Source organism: Vollenhovia emeryi, unplaced genomic scaffold (genome assembly GCF_000949405.1).
Source record: "Vollenhovia emeryi isolate VEMERY1.0 unplaced genomic scaffold, V.emery_V1.0 DF939172.1, whole genome shotgun sequence".
In the NCBI taxonomy this organism is placed as follows: domain Eukaryota; kingdom Metazoa; phylum Arthropoda; class Insecta; order Hymenoptera; family Formicidae; genus Vollenhovia; species Vollenhovia emeryi.
Genome location: NW_011967194.1, coordinates 1,357,761 through 1,375,995, shown reverse-complemented (window position 1 = coordinate 1,375,995; position 18,235 = coordinate 1,357,761). Strand labels below are relative to the sequence as shown.

At 41.5% G+C, this 18,235-nt stretch overlaps 1 protein-coding gene and 1 pseudogene across 1 annotated transcript in view; one reads left to right on the top strand and one right to left on the bottom strand.

Annotated features, from left to right (window-relative positions):
* LOC105563773 (MAGUK p55 subfamily member 2) overlaps positions 1-18,235 on the bottom strand; it is a 73,641-nt gene that overhangs the window by 34,991 nt on the left and 20,415 nt on the right. The gene's annotated exons all lie outside the window — the stretch shown is intronic.
* LOC105563792 lies at positions 1,316-11,113 on the top strand (annotated as a pseudogene).

Here is an 18,235-nt window from a genome sequence, read left to right as displayed (position 1 = left end):
AGTTTGTTCGAACGTGTCTTTCGCATATCGGGAGCGTGTTAAAATGTTAAAATGTAGGATATGTAGGATAAGTTAGAATAAGTTAGAATAAGTTTAGGTATAAGTCTGAATTGTAAGAAGATTGTAACCCTAAGGGAAACAATAAAACTAATTCTATCTATCTATCTACTGGAAATCCAAGCATGAATCATGATGCAATGCACAATGCGAGTTTTGATGTAGACGTTAAGCATCTTGTTCTTACCGACATGTTTCGTGACAGTAGGTAATCGTTAGCTTTTTGCCTTTATTGCCGACAGCAGTTTTCGACAGCAAGCGCACGTGGGCGACACCAGGTGCAACAAATGTCCCTTATCTTTATTTAATAAATTAAGAAAAGACAATAAATTAACTTACTCATTTCCGAAGATAGTTTTCTACTTAACGATCAACTTGTAATTATTCGAATAATAATCCACTGGATGAGTTTATCTTAACTCATCGAATTAATTTCGTCCTGCCAATTAATAAAGAAACAATCTTGATTGATGAAATTGATCAATCCGCTAATCTAATGTAATTGATAAACATTTTCGGCGCTGGTGCTCCGGCAACGGTGCATAAAAATAATATCGCGTTTAAATACGCGCGAATCATTTCGGAAGTCAGCTGATACTAAATCCTGTCTCTTTCCAATATACAGCGTGATCCAGAAATTTCTTACAAACGGATTTCAACAATAAAAATCAACAATTATGATATCAAAAAATACAAAATTACAAATGTAATATCGAAATATACAAAGGGAGTCGAATTAGCAAAATTGGCCGTTTTTCTTCACAAAGGAACTCTGTGACTGTAATACTTTTTAAACTCATTCCATACACAATTCTTTTCTTCAACTTGACACATTTTCCTTTCAATTTTCCTTCTTTAAAATTGCAACTTTGATAACGTTAAGCCCATTCGACGATACCTATCGCACATCACCGGAACTTTGTCTAAAAGCATGGAGAAGAGGCATTTCTTCGAAAACAGGAATATGTGTGACTTTGTGTAAGATCATCTCATCAGCATTAAAACCAAACACATGAGAAACAAACAAGTCTAGAAACACAAACGCGACCAAAAAAAGACACATGATCACGCTTAGGTATGTCCCTGATTTGTCGGAAGAGGTAGGAGCACCTGTCACCGTGTCACCGCAAACACGCTGAGAAAGTACGCGGTAGATTAGTCTCCGTCGAGCGATACCCGCGAGATCGGCCGTCAGCCAGCAGCGGTTCCATCGCCGTTATCATCCGGAGTTTGCGACTCGAAGATCGGCCGATTTATCATGGCGAGACACACGGTACGTTGTCCGGCGGCGCGACCAATCCGCCGTTTTTTGTCCTCCCTCCCCGCGATACATTGAAGAGGAGCAATCGCGAAAATAACTATCGGAACTCGCGATCTACCATCATTGGGGAAGGGATTTTATCCGACTTACTTCTGTTTCGATTTCACTCGTGGGACAGGCAATGTCCCGACGTATCGAATCGATAAGTCTGTGAGAGCACTTTTCGTCAGATGCGCGCCCACCGATGGAAAAGTTTCGAGGGTCCGAACTGTCTCGATTTATCGCCTTCTACCTAAGCTCTCTCGCGTCCCTTTTCTTCGTCGTAGAATATACACGGCGATGCGCTCGAGGTATTAAACTCGTAGCAGTGAGTTATTTTTAGGATCGATTCTTCCAATATATCGGTACTGTCACCGATTTCGATTTACTGAGGATCTGTTGCGCCAACATTGACTGATTCTCGATTAATCTTAATTGTCCTTTTTTTTATTCGCATTTATGATGAGATTGTATTCGATAATCGATGAACAAATAGAAAACTGCTAATCTCCAATTAAATAAAAATATCAACGACTCCTGCAGAGAGAGGGTGAATTTTCCAGAGATCGACTCCGTTTCATCGTTAACAAGATTACCTTTTGTTTTTCATTCGCGGCCAAACTTTCGACTTTAGAGGAGGAAGGAACAAAGAAATGACCTGTTTTCATCGTAAAAATAATGTTCGTTGACTGGAAGAAAGGCTAACGATCCATAGAACGGGGAACGAAGCCTTCCGCGGTTACCGAAGTCGAGAATTCGCGGAGTCACGAGCGCAGTTAGAAGTTTGGGCAAGAGTAGTTACCTTATTTTCAAAATTTTTTGCGCGATACATTCTGTCCGCGTTCGTTGCGTTAAATTTATGTATACATAATAGAAAAATCCAAGACGAATTTTCACGGCACATCTTATTGTTGGCAAATCCGAAATGCTTTCAGCCTCTTCAACTTCTGGTACTGTGCGCCTTCGCGTTCGTCATGGGCCAATCATGGAAAGGTGGGTAAATTAATTAATTTAGTACTTCGCGCAATTAATATTCGGCAAACACTCAGTTTGATCGTTACTTATGAAAATGTAGACACTGACGAGTTCAATGATTATTAATTCGCCTGTTGTTCATACTTTAAATTAGTTAAACCTGGTGTTACGCGAGTACCATTTTCCTTGCGGGACGTATATTCGGGTATCTTCGACACGCGGGACTTCAACGGCACGTGGATTTCTGAATACGAATTTATAGTTAGCAACGTAAGGTCGGGCGACATTAAAATTACTGATGTGACAACAGGGAAGAGCAACTTCTTTTTTCGTGGAAAGGATTTACCAGTAAGGACACATTATATGATCTATTATGTAACTTAATCTTTGAAACGTCAATCTCTGCAATTGGCGTTATCGCAGAGATATTATAATACAAATATTCTCGTGATATTTGCGTAACAAAACTTAAATAAAATACATTTTACAAGTTGACATCGCTATATGAAAACATATTTCAGTTTGTCAATACTTTGAACAAGTTTAGTTTTAACGCTTGCTTAGTTTCAAGTAGAGTTCTACTTTAACTCTAATGTTTATATATACGAGAGGCTGCAAAACTAGCGATCCTTTAAGTATTATTGCGAATAATATTATCGCAGCCTCAGTGGTCGTGTTGGCTAAGACGCCCGTCACGGATTGAGAGAGCTCCTAGGTTCGAATCCTAGCTGAGGATATATATTTTTCGCAATAAGAATAATTTACAATACGGGGAAAGGGGGGTATTGAATGCTAAATGTAGCATCTAAAAATGCTAAACGGTAGCATTTAAGATATAATTACAAATCGTTTATCGATTTGAATATGTGAATTCACTGACAATAATAATTTCGCCTGTAAGAAAACTGCGTTATGTCCGTATAGAAACCGGTGCGCAGGACAAATGTAAGAAACGGTATATATGCATTGGCCATCCTTGTTTCTTGTTTAAACAAGTTGTGCTGGACAATTTGTTCAAAGATAATTATTTACCCCGACGTTTCTCGCTAAATAAAATCCTCAAAGTTCAAGACGTTTATATTAAAAAACATGATTCTTGAAGATCAATGTTGAAATTGTTTCAGCCGATGTACAAAACCAACAGAATTTTGTCAACTATTTCACCCGACAGGCAATACATTCTCTTCGGTTACAATAAGCGTTATGTGAGTGATTAATTGTTTAATAACTTTCAGCTCGTTGAAACACAAAAACCATAATAAATGATTTTTGCAGATATACGGATACTCGAAGGTCAGAAATTACGTGCTGTATGACGTGGAACGAAAGTAAGTTTATTGATTTATATTTTTATAGCCCACGTACATTGCCGCTGATAATATTAACTCATATTGTCGCTGAAATATCAACTATTCCCCGATAAACTGGACACGAAACCTGACCACGCATGACCTACACAACCAATTTCTACCTTCTCTATCTTTACATTTCTAAATGAAGCAATAAATTAATACGGGACATCACTTTGTGACGCGAACAGAGGTTTTAAAGATACCCTAGAGATAAAGTTATTTAGTCGTATTCATTTTCCTAAATCAGTGTAAAATTTGACTTTCTATGACTTAACTGCTTCGTTCTTCTGAAATCGTTCGTTCATTATTTCAATAAGTATTTCTTTTGCGATATGAACAGGTGTCTCAAAAATCATAACGCAACAGTTTTCTTTTTCAATTTCACTGAATCCGTCCACCGAATTTTTCCAATTTTTGTTATCTTCACGTCCACCGTTATCTCAGTCGTAGCTGGTATAAAAATTTGTACGTTTACATCATGTAAAACACATATAACAATATGTACACGGACTTTCTTTTTCTATTGCAAATATATACTAGTAACAAAAATTTTATTATACATTTGCAGGACATTTAAAGGGATTGCAAATGCCGCTTATCTCTCGCTAGCAACGTGGTCGCCGATTGGCAGTAACTTGGTTTACGTTCTCGATAACGATATTTATTATATGACTCTCAATCATACCGGAGATGTAGTAAGAAGATTGACGGACAGTGGCAAAACCGGAGTCATTTTCAACGGAATTCCAGACTGGGTATATGAAGGTAAACCTGTCTTTTGTAACGCAGATGAATATCTACGTACAGTAATATTTATATTTATAAAAATTGTTTTAAATATATCCGATTTGAAGAAGAATTATACATAGCAGAGTGTAAGCAGCACGTCTATCTGTGTCGGATAATTATAAGTGACAGGCATATGTTAATTACAGAGGAAGTATATGCGTCTCCGACCGCGCTGTGGTATTCACCAGATGGACAGTACTTGGCCTTTGCATCCTTCAACGATACCCAAGTAAAGACCATGACGTGGTCTGATTATGGCTCCCCCGGTTCTCTTAAAGACCAATACCCCACGCAAGTTGAAATAAAATATCCCAAGGTGAGATTTTTTACCTCAAAAAATATCTCTGGATCTACATATAAGTATTTTCATTTCCCACAAATATAAATACGTAGTTTGCGATATTTTTGACTAGATATTTCGAATTTTTCTCCATACTTCTAGGATCGATTATATCTTTTAAATACCTCCTCTGCTCATACAACAAAATTACCGGCCATTTAGCTTTAGGTTTAAAATGATTAATAATATTTTATTAATACTTCAGCAATATTGTAACTAAAAATATTTTCATTATTCCGATATGGTAATACTGATAAATCACCATCGAGAACTCTATTAATTATCTCCACTCGACAAAATTGGTTATTGCCGTTACGAGTTGGAAGGACCGTCGTTCTTCCGTTTAACTCGAGCTTAATCTACTATAGATCCATTTTCCGCGTGCGTGTCAGCACGTGCGGATAATCCAATTGTCGAAGTGCGCTGGTAGAAGCGCAATCTTCCGCGAAAAAAGCCCGCGAGCCATTTCTCGTTCTATGTCAGATCCTCGTTTATCAAAAGCGACAAGCAGATCCCTTTTTATTAGCGATAATTTCTCGGAGTAAACAAATTCAAACTATTTAATTAATACCCAACACGTTTAATTATTCCGTTGATGCTCCACTTTAAGTTGGTGTTAAAAATGAAGTACAAATTTATGTATGTATTTACGCGATAAATGGTGGCGCTTTAGAAAAGATATTTTAAAGCACGAAATCTCCGCTTTCAAATCTGTTCAAGCTTTTTTCCTCGGTGATGCTTCTGCGCCATGTGATACCATTTGAAAGTTGGTTGTGAAAAATTGACAAAAAAAAACTTTAGCTCTGAGATCATGTACGAAGACGAAAAATTCTTTTTCAATCTCGCCTCAGATCTTCTAAAAGCATAAAATCTCCTCTCTAAAATTTCGGAATTTAACCTATGATTTTTTCCCTCGAGTTGCAGCACTCGGTATTGACACGTGTAAAAATGTATTTTATTTTAGGTAACAGAGGCTTCTGCAGAAACTTTAATTACTTCCTACTATTTCCTTCAACGAAATATTAATTCTTTTAATCAAATCAACACCACTCTTTCAGGTAGGTACACCAAACCCGGTAGTATCATTATCGGTGATCGATTTGTCAGATCCATCGTCAAAAGTAGTCGCCTTGAAAGCGCCCGATGTGGTTACTAGGTATGTTTCCTATTTACAATGATAAATGTCCCTATAGTTGTCTTCGGATGATTTTATAGTCGTGTTTAACATATTGACATTCGCGTTCGTAGCGACAATCTTCTATACACCGTGAGCTGGTGGGACGTAACGCATGTGGTTGCAACATGGACAAATCGCGTACAAAATCAATCCTATCTGATCATGTACGACACGCAAGGAGATGCCAAATTGGTTTGGCATGACGAGGAGACCGAGGGCTGGCTAGAGCCGAATAGCCCTATAAAAGCCGGCGATTATGCATTGCTTTTACGACGAGTGAATTCCAGTACCGGCGACGACAGATTCCAACATATAATCACGTGAGATATTACACAACCTATAAACAAATATATCTTTATGATTCACCAAGAAAATTACGATTCTTACGAAACGACTCGAAATTTTTCTGATTCCGAATAAACTGCAAATTATCTGGGTTCTCCAGCGTAATCTCGTCACTTGGAAAAATTTTGTCACGGTGATCCCGAAAATTTCGTGAAGCTTGCTAGCTTTTTTCGTAACTTTACTGACGTGTCGTTAGGTACTTATACAAGGAAGACAAGTTCATTAAACCGAGGGACCTAACGCCCGGTCCCTCCGAGGTTCAGACGATTCTAACAATCGATTCGTCTTCAGGCGTAATTTACTTTCTCGCCACGGCGGCTAATAAACCGTCCCAGATGAATGTGTATTCGGTGCTTCTGGATGGGAGTCGGATACCGATTTGCATATCCTGCGATATACTAACGCCGGAAGGTGAGTCGTCGAAATCACGAATATGAAAAGAGCCCGTTAGTGGGACCGAGAGAGAGCCAGAGAGCGTTGGTATTTTTCATCAATTTAGACTACGAGCTTACATCGTGCATGAACGTGAAGGTCTTATCTGGCGAGAACGTTCGGCGTCGCCCGAATATTCTATTTAAACTACGGCGTCTCTCGCGGGGGAAATAATTTACGCAAGAAGCGTGAAAACTTCATCGTTCCTAATGTCCGATCGTTCGTTTTACTTAGATTCGCGTTCCACCGTCTAACGAGGACCGAATGCTCGGGGGATGCTTAAGGCATCACGCCGGTCCCGTAGGTGCCGGAGAAATTTCGGGAGTCATCGTCGACGGTATCTGTAACTTGTTCGGGCGATAGGTACACGATCCAATTAAAACGGAAAGTCCACCGGGAGTAATTTCATCTGACAAAAGTCACAAGTCGCGTTCATGAATATTTAGAGCGCATGTGTATACGTGACGAAGGCAGGAGAAGATCTACGCGAACGGTAATATGATGTAATCTTCGGTGGATCTCTCTCGGTCCCGTAGAAAATCGCCGCAATTCTCTGTTCGCATATTTCTGCAACGCGCCGAAAGTTGCGCGAATTCAAGGAAAAATTTCCGATTTTTCCTCCCGCGTGGACCCGGCGCGAACTTATCTCCTCCCTCGCTACGCGAGGAGATTCCGAAAGATCCGGCTCTTAATTCCTGCATGAGACGTCTCGTCGCGCGAAGGAAGGCGGGACTGAAATATTACTTTTCGCGTAACTTTTTCCGGCTATCGGCGGCAGCTGCGTTCACCAGACGGAGCGCTATCGCGTAAAGAAGATTAATTCGCCGGGCTATTTGCGCCCGCGAGAGAAATCAACGTCTACGAGAGGTCTGTACCTTGGTAGATGCCAGGTCCTATATCCTATATCGGTTAAAATATAACGCTTGCGGGAATTTATTTCGTCCGGCGAAAAGTAGAAAGTGTCAAATTTATGCCTCCTGTTTCCTTCGACGGGAAGTTAGCAACGTACGGTGGTGGGCAAAATTTTATGCAGGTTTCGATATTACACACGTATATTCGAAAATGAAGGCGGAAATAACTGAGCAGGAGGACGTCGTCTAACTTGGGCAAAATTCATGGGACAGGCACGAGTATCTTATTACGCGGTATAAGTTTACCCCAAATTGCGATGAACGTAAATGTTACAGGAAACAAATGCACCTACGCAACTGCATCGTATTCACACCAGGGATTACATTATTCCCTCACCTGTTACGGGCCCGATCCTACCACGGTGGTGATATACAACACAAATCATACGCCAGTCTTGACTTGGGAGACTAACACGAGGGTAAGGGATCTTCTGTCGAACCGGAACAAAAGAACTTCACCATTACTGTCAACGGCTATGACTGCAGAGTCAAATTGCTCTTGCCCCCGCTTTTCAACGAAACCAAATTGTACCCCATGCTGGTATACGTGTGAGTATCCAGATTTCTCTTCGTCATAATAAGTAATAAAATTTGCTAAGATGACGTAAATTTGCTAAGATGCACACAACACAAACATTTTGCTTATCGCCAGAACGTTTTCGTTTTGTAAAGCATACAGGTCTGAATAAAGTTAAAGCCTCAATTCTCTATCGCAAATATAACTACATATTTTGCAAGAGAAATTAAAGCTTAGCTTTTATTTTCTTTTTGACTAATTCGCAGTTTTTGAAGCTAAAGTATCGGATAAAAAATTTATTCAAAAATAGTTAACAAACCAAACTGTTGTTAAATTTCATCAGAAACTCTCCTACAACGATAGAATTCGGTTGAAAGGATTTTTTCGAAACTTGAGGTGCCACGGAAAGTTAGCGCCTCACATTTTCAGATGCCATTCCTTTCTATTCAAATTAACGGAACTGCTTCTTGTTAGAAACTGCAGAATTATTGCGCGTGCAAACGAAACTGCTCGAGAAAACTTTCGATTTTGGTAAATGAGGTGCCTATTTTACAGTGGCTTAACGTTTACCGTATATCGTTAATAGCGGCCGCGGCACACTTAGAATTGGTGTACGCTATGATTGATCGGCACGCAAAAAGATTGCCATCTCCATTTAGAATTGGACTGCTGATCTGATCTCCGTTTGCTTGGCCAATTCACGCCGGAGCTCCCGCAACAATCGATTATCTTTAATGACCCTCGCTTACTTTTCCCTTCTTTTTTAAGAAGCATTCGCGACGTATCGGGCTCCACCTACTTAGACATTCATGATGTCCGTTTGTAGCTCGGAGGTAGATAAAATCGAACACCACGTAGTGTCGAAGGAGATAAAAAAGCTGAAAGCTATTCTTTCATTCGCGTTTTCGTTGCGGCTAAACATTTCGTAAAACATTACAACCCGCAGTTACGGCGGTCCGAACACGCTCGGAATCATCGATGAAGCCAGTTTCGGATATGAGCATTACTTTACGACCAACCGAAACATGATCTATGCATGGATCGATGGACGAGGATCGGCTAATAAGGGTAGCAAGATGCTTTTCGAGATATACCGAAAGATTGGCACCGTAGAAGTTGAAGATACGATCGCTGTCACCGCGTGAGTAACGCGAAAATGATCGAAAATTGGCTTCGTTCTCGGCAACGAACGTCACTCTGAATATGAGAACGCCTCTAGTTGCAGAATTCTGCAGAAGCGGTACAAGTGGATCGACGCGAACAGGACTGGCATATGGGGCTGGAGCTATGGCGGCTACCACACTGGTATGGTGCTCGCGAAAGATGAAGACTCTGTCTTCAGGTGCGGTATATCTGTCGCGCCTGAGACTTCCTGGATTAATTATGGTAATTGTATAGAAAGATCTGGGAGTGTAATTTTTCAATATTAATCTTTAACATCGTACGATGATTTCACACGATGTTGAACGTATAAGACTTTTAATTCGGACATCGAATAAACAACGTCTCCTCAGTATCGCCGTCCGATTCGTTACAGACTCCGTCTTCACGGAACGATTCATGGGACTGCCGACTGCAGAGGACAACCTCATTGGCTACAATAATACGGATAACTCGCTAATATCCGAGGGAATACGCGGAAAAAAGTATATGGTGATTCATGGTACCGGGGACAACGACGTGCATTATCAGCAAACGATGTCGCTCGTCAAGTCGCTGGAGTATCGGGACATTATGTTCGAACAGGTCACGTACCCGGACGAGGGGCACAGTCTGGCACATGTGCGGCCTCACTTGTATCACACAATGGACAAATTTTGGGGCAAATGCTTTGAGTGGGGTGACAAATTTAGAACCTACAGAAAAGATCGGAAGAAGAATTTTCGTCGCGGCTAGAAACCGTCCGCGCTGTACGCCCGATCTTTCTGGCACTAGAAATGCAATCCTCGGTGTGAACCGAGAATGATTGAAGACACATTTTGAATTTGTACAGACTTGATATTGATTTGTTCTACATTGATTCGACGTGAAAGAATTGCCCGGCGTGCCTTTACTAATATTAATGGCATCAAAGTGCTTATCGTTAAGATTAAGGACAGCTATTCCGAGACACTTTGCCTTGACCTAATCTTGCAAATGTCGACGGTAACAATGGAAAATATTACAAGTACATTTTGGAGTACAATGTGAACGTTTTACTTTTTACCAGGAGTTAAACGATGACATAAAGATATACCGTTTGGAAGAGAAATAAAACTTTCCTTACGCTGACATATAAACTTGAATACAATTCTGGATTCTTATAATTTTCAGAAGCTATTTCTTAACAACTGTTAGACAAAAAAATTTGAACAATTTTGCGATTATAATATTTTTTATTGATGCCATCGACAAGTTTAAATGGGTCGAATGCGATATCGCATGTAGAATTGTTACGAGACAGATAATTATTTATCTTAATACACGTGCACGTACGTTGTTAAATTTATGTTCACGTTCGTTTCATTGATCTCGATGGCAAATCTTTACCAAAGAAATTTTTTGCCTCTAAATAATAGTATGCAAAAGTTCCTGTTACATTTAGTGCCAAATATCAATTGCGATTAATTTAACATTTCTTGACTGGTCCGCAAATCAGAGCGAAGAAAACTTCGTTCGTGTCATATCGTTTAATGTAACGGGGAAGTGTAATGCATAAATACGTTGACTAATTAGTTAATTAATAAGTCAAAATTTAGAAAAATATACTATAATAGAATATGTATGTATAATGTAATACGGGACTCCTACATAAGATGACAGATTTTAAAATGTGCGTTTTTCGTCTTTGATATCTTTCTACAATGATATTTGGATTCACCTCTTCTCGAATCTAGGAATAAAGAGAATTTTTTCAAATGCATTGTTCTCTTTCACCAGTTTAACATACATCCTAACCTGTACATTTCCTGCTTAATAATTACAATTCTATTGTAATCATTAAATATTCTTAAAGTTTAACGAAATTGTCGCATTTTGTTCATTACGTTGGCGCGATATTAGGCTTGTTTTCTGTTCTCACACTGGTGAACTAGTGCAATAAATCAGAGTAAGACAAGCATATTTTTTCTCATTCTAGTTTACCGCACTAGTTCACCAGTGCAGGAACAGAAAACAAACCTATAGTTTCACGTTGTTCTTATTTTGTAAGCAACTGTCATCGCTGAGATTATAAATGTTGAAAGGATTCGTAGCAAAAATTGCATTCGTAGACTAGAGAGTTCAATATTAATTTTCTTTCTAAAAAAATAATGAAAATTGTAATGTGTTTGTAGGATCTCAAGTCCTGTCCCACTGCTCAGTGACCTAGATTTTCATATTTTTCGTCAGGACAAAATAAGTCTCGTATTGTATTTTTCTTTCGTGTAGAATATAATACAATAAACATGTATAATACATCGTTCTTTTCTCTCGCTCCTTCAACCGCTGGCGATTGTATTTTTGCCCGTCACGTCGTTTACCTGTCCAATTCGATCAAGTCGGCTTGGACAAAATGAATTTCGGGAAAATTTAGTCATTCCATCCACCGTGTCCGCGAGTCCTTGTACGTTGAGAATGGACGAATTTTCGAGGCAACTTGGCTCGCTGACCTGGATCTTCGACAGCCGGGGAGAAAAATGTTTGCTCAAACATCGGAGCGAATTTTCACGGAGTTCATGACTCTTCTCGGTCAGCGGAGATCAAGAAGGTTTTCGGAGACTCCATTTGGATTTTCAATTTTACATTATTATTTTCGACATCGCCGCCACGCGCGTAGTCACCTATTAGCGCCGACACCAACGATTTTCGCGGTGATGCCTCTTTCCGTCACATTTTTTCCCCCCATCACCTTCAGCCGTTTATCGCATCGCGTCATTAAGCGTTGCAAACGGATGTTATTTCAACAGATTTAGCAACAGATTTTAACAAAATTAGACGTACTCTTGTTAATTGCTCAACGCACGATATAACACGAACGCGGCGCACCCCGCTCACATAATAGCGTTAGAGACAGCGCGATCGATATTTCCATTCTCTCATACGTTCGCGTCAAGTCGGATCTCCGAGATTGCAAGGAAATAATATTAACGATTAACGACGTCGAATATCCACCTCGATGAGAATTGGAGTGAGACCTCTCTCATCCGTGTACACACGTGTCGACGGCTTAAACGACGCTTTAATAGCGCGAAGCACATCGCGAAGGTTGCCTTGGCACGCGAGCTCGTAGATAATCAGATGGATTTAGACGTACTTGGGAATTATTCCTTTTCGACAAGGTTGAATCGCGGCCGCGAGACAGGTTTCTGGTCTTGAATTCGCGGTTAGATATAATCGAATTCTGGCCTCCGATTGACTAATAAGTAACATTTTATATTATGCACGCGCCTCTTATGCAAGTAGCTAAAGTACAAAAAGAAAAATACACGGAAAAAATAGTGCCGACATAAACCGGTTAAAACAACATTTGTATTAATGAGTGAAAAATATCAGATAGTTGTCTTGATAATTTGAATATTTAGTTCAATGCTTAAAATCCACAGCGAATACAATTGAGTGAATTATTTATGATCGCGGCAGCTCGTGACTCCCACGTTTAATTCAAGCGACCGTATTTTTCTTACTTCAACAGCATTGTTTTTCCCGTGTACATAAGCAGAATAGTCGGGATTCCTTTAATAAGGAATACGAAATAAACTCAACGAGACGAAACGCAAGACGAGAGACAGACGCAAATGTAGCATCCGTCCAGAAATATTGTCAGGAAAATCGATTCGTACCGCGGCAGAGGAGCCGCCTTTAAGATTGAATTATGACGAGCCCGAAGAAAAGAGGGAAACTACGCGCGAGGCTCGCGCGCGACTGCTCGGCGAATAGTTGCTCACCTAAACAAAAGGGAGGCAGCCTATTTCCCGGACTGCGGTAGAATCTGTGGCTCGGGATCGCCGAGGGAGACATTAAAGCGCGCTGGCCATTGTCGGCCGCGCAAGTTCCTGGCGAGAGCAAAAACAATGCCGCGCCGTCATCGAGAGCCACAGTCATCGTCGCTTTTCATCGCTCGTAAATGCTATCGGCGGATAGCGGATAGCGATCTTCGGCCGCGGGACGAATGGTTACGCGAGTCCAGCACCGACGAGACGCAAACCCTTTTCCGCCGGCCAGAAAGTTTCTGAAGGAAGCGGGCGGACCGTGACGCAGTCGGGAAGTGGGTTGGAACCAGAACGAAGCGAGGAACTGATTTGATACTCCTCAAAGATAATTTCGTCCTATTTTATTTATCATAATAATAGAGAAACGGCGGACTATTTTTTTTGTCATCTGATATCTCTCGAGGATTTCGTCAGCGAGAGTATATATAACGAAGCTAAGAATTGCAAGACAATAGTTCAAGTTAAAATTACTGAGAAGAGGGGAAACAGCTTAATCGAAGATAACGAGATTGTTAGGAAGAGAATTAATTTCCAAGTGAAACCGAACGCACGTACCGATGTTAATTGACTTTTTGTTATTACCCCTCGAATTAAGCGAGTGTATTTCGTATTGGCAGCTCCCGGTGACAGTGCGAACGAGAGCGCGCGATCTATCATTCGAATAACATCCATAGAAAGTCAAGAACCGTGGTAGATTCGGGTGATACGCGATCGGATGTCTATGGCACGTTCATCCTACTATTGAAGAATCCTGTTACCATGAAAGCGTTGCGTTAGCGCGCTTTTGAATAACGTCACTATGGGTGTGACCGGCGAACGGCGGGAAAGAGAGAGGCGAGGAAGTCCATTTCTACCTACATCTGCAACGCGATGGTTTTTGTACAAAAAAAAAGGGAAAAATCAATTGCAAAGCGGAAGTGTCAAAGCCGTGCGAAATACGGAACGCGACGCGCGATTCGCCTATTGTTTTTTCGTTTAGCAACACGGCGGTGACAAAAGTTATTTTGATGTAAATGCGTACGTATCGTCATGTGCTTTCTCTCGTTTAGCGAAAATCTCGCCGGTAAGAGCTCGCACCTGACGCCGCACAATAAACTGTTAATTCAACTTGATTAGCGTTAATTGTTTAGCGTCAATTGCGTCCGCTCGTATACACGTACAGCGAAAGAATCGCAACGCCGGTGCTCTGTGATTTAATGCGTCAATGCCGGCCTCATTTTCGCGCGGCTCTCCCAAAACTCGAATTTCGCGCAGAAATTCCCACCGCGTCGATCGTCGCATAATCGACCTGCGGCCTTCGCGCCAAATGTCACCGGGGGAAAGTTCGCCCGCCGATGCACATCCGCGCGCATCCGAACCTACTGCGAATTTACCGCAGATCGAAATGCAGTTTCGATCGGGCCCGTGAGACGAATTTCCGCCTCTCGAGCTCCTGGCCCCTCGAAAGCTCGTTATTGCCCTTTGTACGACGTCGTTCTCGAATTCATCGCGTAGGACAAGTCAGCCCCGTCTCGACAGGGCGCTACCAAGAGCGAAACGTCGTTTTTCCCCGCGTGATTCAGAGCGAAATCGCAAACTATTTTGTCGGAATAAATGTCGCGTTAAACGTAGTATCGTATTGATGCGAGAGATTTGTCAAAGTTAAAAACAAAATTTCAGCAAAATCGTAGGAAACTTGCTCCCACGAGCTCTCGAGATATCCTTTTTTTCGTTCGATAAATTTTCAATTTCTTTTTTAAGGAATTTCGATTTTCTCATTTTATTTTATAGGTAAAGCGATGTACCTTCCGCACCGCCCTAAGGTAAACGTCATCTTAAAATAAAAGTGCCTTTAAGCACACAGGAATAAGAAACGAAGTACTTGTAATAAACGAAGACATGGGACGTGAATACGTAATAGGCTCCTTTGTGTATTATTCTATTATTGTTGAAAATATTCCCATTTAGCTCTAATGGATTCTCCCCCCCGTGTCGTCATTAAGTGCACTAATGATTCTCTTGGAAGGGAAAATAGCACTGCGCTAACTCAATGTGTGACTTATCTAGCGATCGGACGGGTGTCTCGCGAGGAACAGCGAAGGTCCCGTCCTTACGACCCCCCGCGTGCGCGAAAGGTTTCCTGGACGATTAATCTCCCACCTGCCGACCCTGGCCCCTGAAACGGAAAGGTTTTCGGAGTCAAGGACGCGCATGCAACGATTCTTGTTCCGCCAATCGATATCCCTTGAATAAGGCTAGACCGCCGTGGCTTTTCATTTTGCGTGACCACGAAAGGGAGGTGCTGGACTATAGTCGGCCTCGGCTACGATCTTGGATGGTACCAGTCGGTAGCGCGGCGGATACCCCACCGCGGATCCCCTATGCTAGAGACCACGTCCGAAATTATGCCTCGCTATTCTCGTCGTTTCGCCGAGATTGCGAGGACTAATAACGGCCTCGCGTGCAACAACGTTATTACTGCAAGCAGGCAGTTTCGCGTCACGTGTCTCGACGTTAACGAACATTCGCGCGGTATCCGAAAGTGAGCCCGACAGGTCGACCGAGTCGCGGAATTGTTCAGCCCTTTCGAAATCGCGCGCGAGCACATTTTATCCAACCGGCTCGTCGTTACATCGCCGGATACGCACCGACCCACGGCATGCATCTCGTGTGCCGTGAGTTTATCCTCGTCGCTTCGTGAATTTATGGAACAAACCGACGACGTTTATATGCGCTCCGCGCTCGCGCGCGCATCCTTGGGGGCCGGGGTGCGTAAAACAGCAAGACGGACACGACGGCATCACGCGAGGTATTTTATGACGGCATCGTTGCAGTTCGAATCCCTTATACTGCGCGTAAACGCTGCTCTTTAAACAATGGTCTATTATCTTTTTATTACATGCAGCAGCGAAATGCGACATTTTCAAATATCAGCTGCCTCTTGTAAGCTATTTGAATTGTAACTTTATGAACCCACCTGGAACGTATCCAGGTATTTTAATATCTGTATCGTAATACTTAAAAATACATAGACTATATATCTTTAGAAGATAAAGGAACACGAAAATATTGTTAAGTCAGGAAGGTAAAAAATGTTATGTTCAATGTAACAAATTAAATATAAATAATAGGAATATTGTAAATCATTTTAGAACAACGGAGTTTGGTAGTGGATGATTAAAAGAATTCCTACAGACCTTTTATACCTTCAAAATATTTCGCTTTATGCTAGTAAAAGATAACGAATTCAAAGAGAGAGAGAGAGAGAGAGAGAGAGAGAGAGAGAGAGAGAGAGAGAGAGAGAGAGAGAGAGAGAGAGAGAGATTCTAAAGCTTTCAGTATTAAAAAAATCTCTGACAGTAAAGAATGAAAATTTGTTTCGAATTTTAAAAGCTGCGTTTAATAATTTTCCATGTCTTGGTGAACAGACCGAACTAGTGGATATTTATTTGAGTAAAATAATTTAAGGGGCATATCGCAAGAATTGTTACAAAAATCTCTTCCGTTCATTTTGCAGTTAAATAAGCGCGAGAAACTCGATTCCGTTATCCTCGAACGTTCATCTCGGCACGGCGCTGCTCGGCACAAGAAGAAAATAAGAAAGAGGAGAGAGAGCAAGAGAGAGGGGGGGGGGCAGAGAGGAAGAAAACCACGCAGAAATCTGAGCTAAGAGATAGATAAGATATAATAAATTCCGTAAAAGTCAATTTTCATCTGAGATGCTGTCTAGACTAGATCACTCCGATATAAAAGAAACTGCTAGGTCACTCGACACAGAAAGAAAGCACGATGAATATTCCTCGTGAGATTAAAACGGAGTTAATGATCGATTAAGAACATAGCGTCGCGCATTTTAGTTTTCTTTGCTCCATTTTATTCGATCGGTTTTTGCGCTCTTAACTTTAGAACGTTCTCATCGACATTGTCGTCAAGTAAACGTCGAAGTCCGATCAGATTTTATTTTATCATAAATGCAAGACGTGAGAGCGGCCCTCTATACATTTACAAACCAAAATAAATTAAAAAACATATAGAAAACGGCTAGCGCGGGTCTAAGGTAGGATGTAGGTAGCCTACACTTGTAATTCATTATTAAAACGTAAATTCATAAAATAAAATAATTTCGTTATTAATTTGAAAATAAACAAAATTTTATGAGACGGAATGCAAATAATGAACAAAAGGGAGAAATAATTAGCGGTTGAACGGCCGTGCGCGGTTTAATTGAAGAACGTGATACGGTATTTCGCGATCCGCTCTCATGTTGCGCGCGAAGGTGACGCGAGGAGGAGGACTTGACGAGGGACGATATCGTCCAGCTGATTTTCACGAGAACGCGGGAATCCAGTTTGCGGTCAGGTGAAAAACCGGACGATATTATTTCCACGTCTGGTTTCACCCGACGGTCCTGGCAACCTTTAATTAATTCGCTAAAGTCCGCACGAAAGTACGCTTTCTGATATTAACGCAGGCACTTCCACATAATGCCACGTAAGTTCCTCTTGGCGAGCTCCAATTGCAGCTGTAATTACTACATATTATTCCCTCGTTAAAATTCCCTTGAACAGTGGCGGTTGAAATTACATATCGTAACGTTGTTACAATAATATTCTTTTGCAATGTATTATGCGCGTGTCCTTCTTTATCGAGCCTGCTTCCGATATAAATTATCATCCGTCCGCAAATGGCGTATTATTCTTAGGACGGACATAAAGGTCCGAACATCTGTATTGTGCTCGATTCAGGAATGTGTCGCAAGATTTTCGCGCCCAGCTACCCACGCCGGGCGGAGCAGAAAGAAGATGCACCCTCCGACGGTACAGGGTTGACTTTCGCGGTGGAACGCGACAGATGTAAAGAACACGAGATCGCGGCGCTGTTGGGCGAGCGGAGGGGAGCGCGTCGCGTCGGGGTGAACGAAAGGGATGAAAGTCGGTGTACGAGATAGGGATGGAAGAGGGATGGACGATCCTGGGAGCGAGAGGAGTGGAATCGCGCGCAGCTAGTGGGGAGTCGGTGGTAGGTGAGGAAGAAGGACAGAAAGTGCGAATGGAGGGATGAAGGGATACACGAGTTGGGGAAGGACGAAAAACAGACGAGAGAGATGAGGAG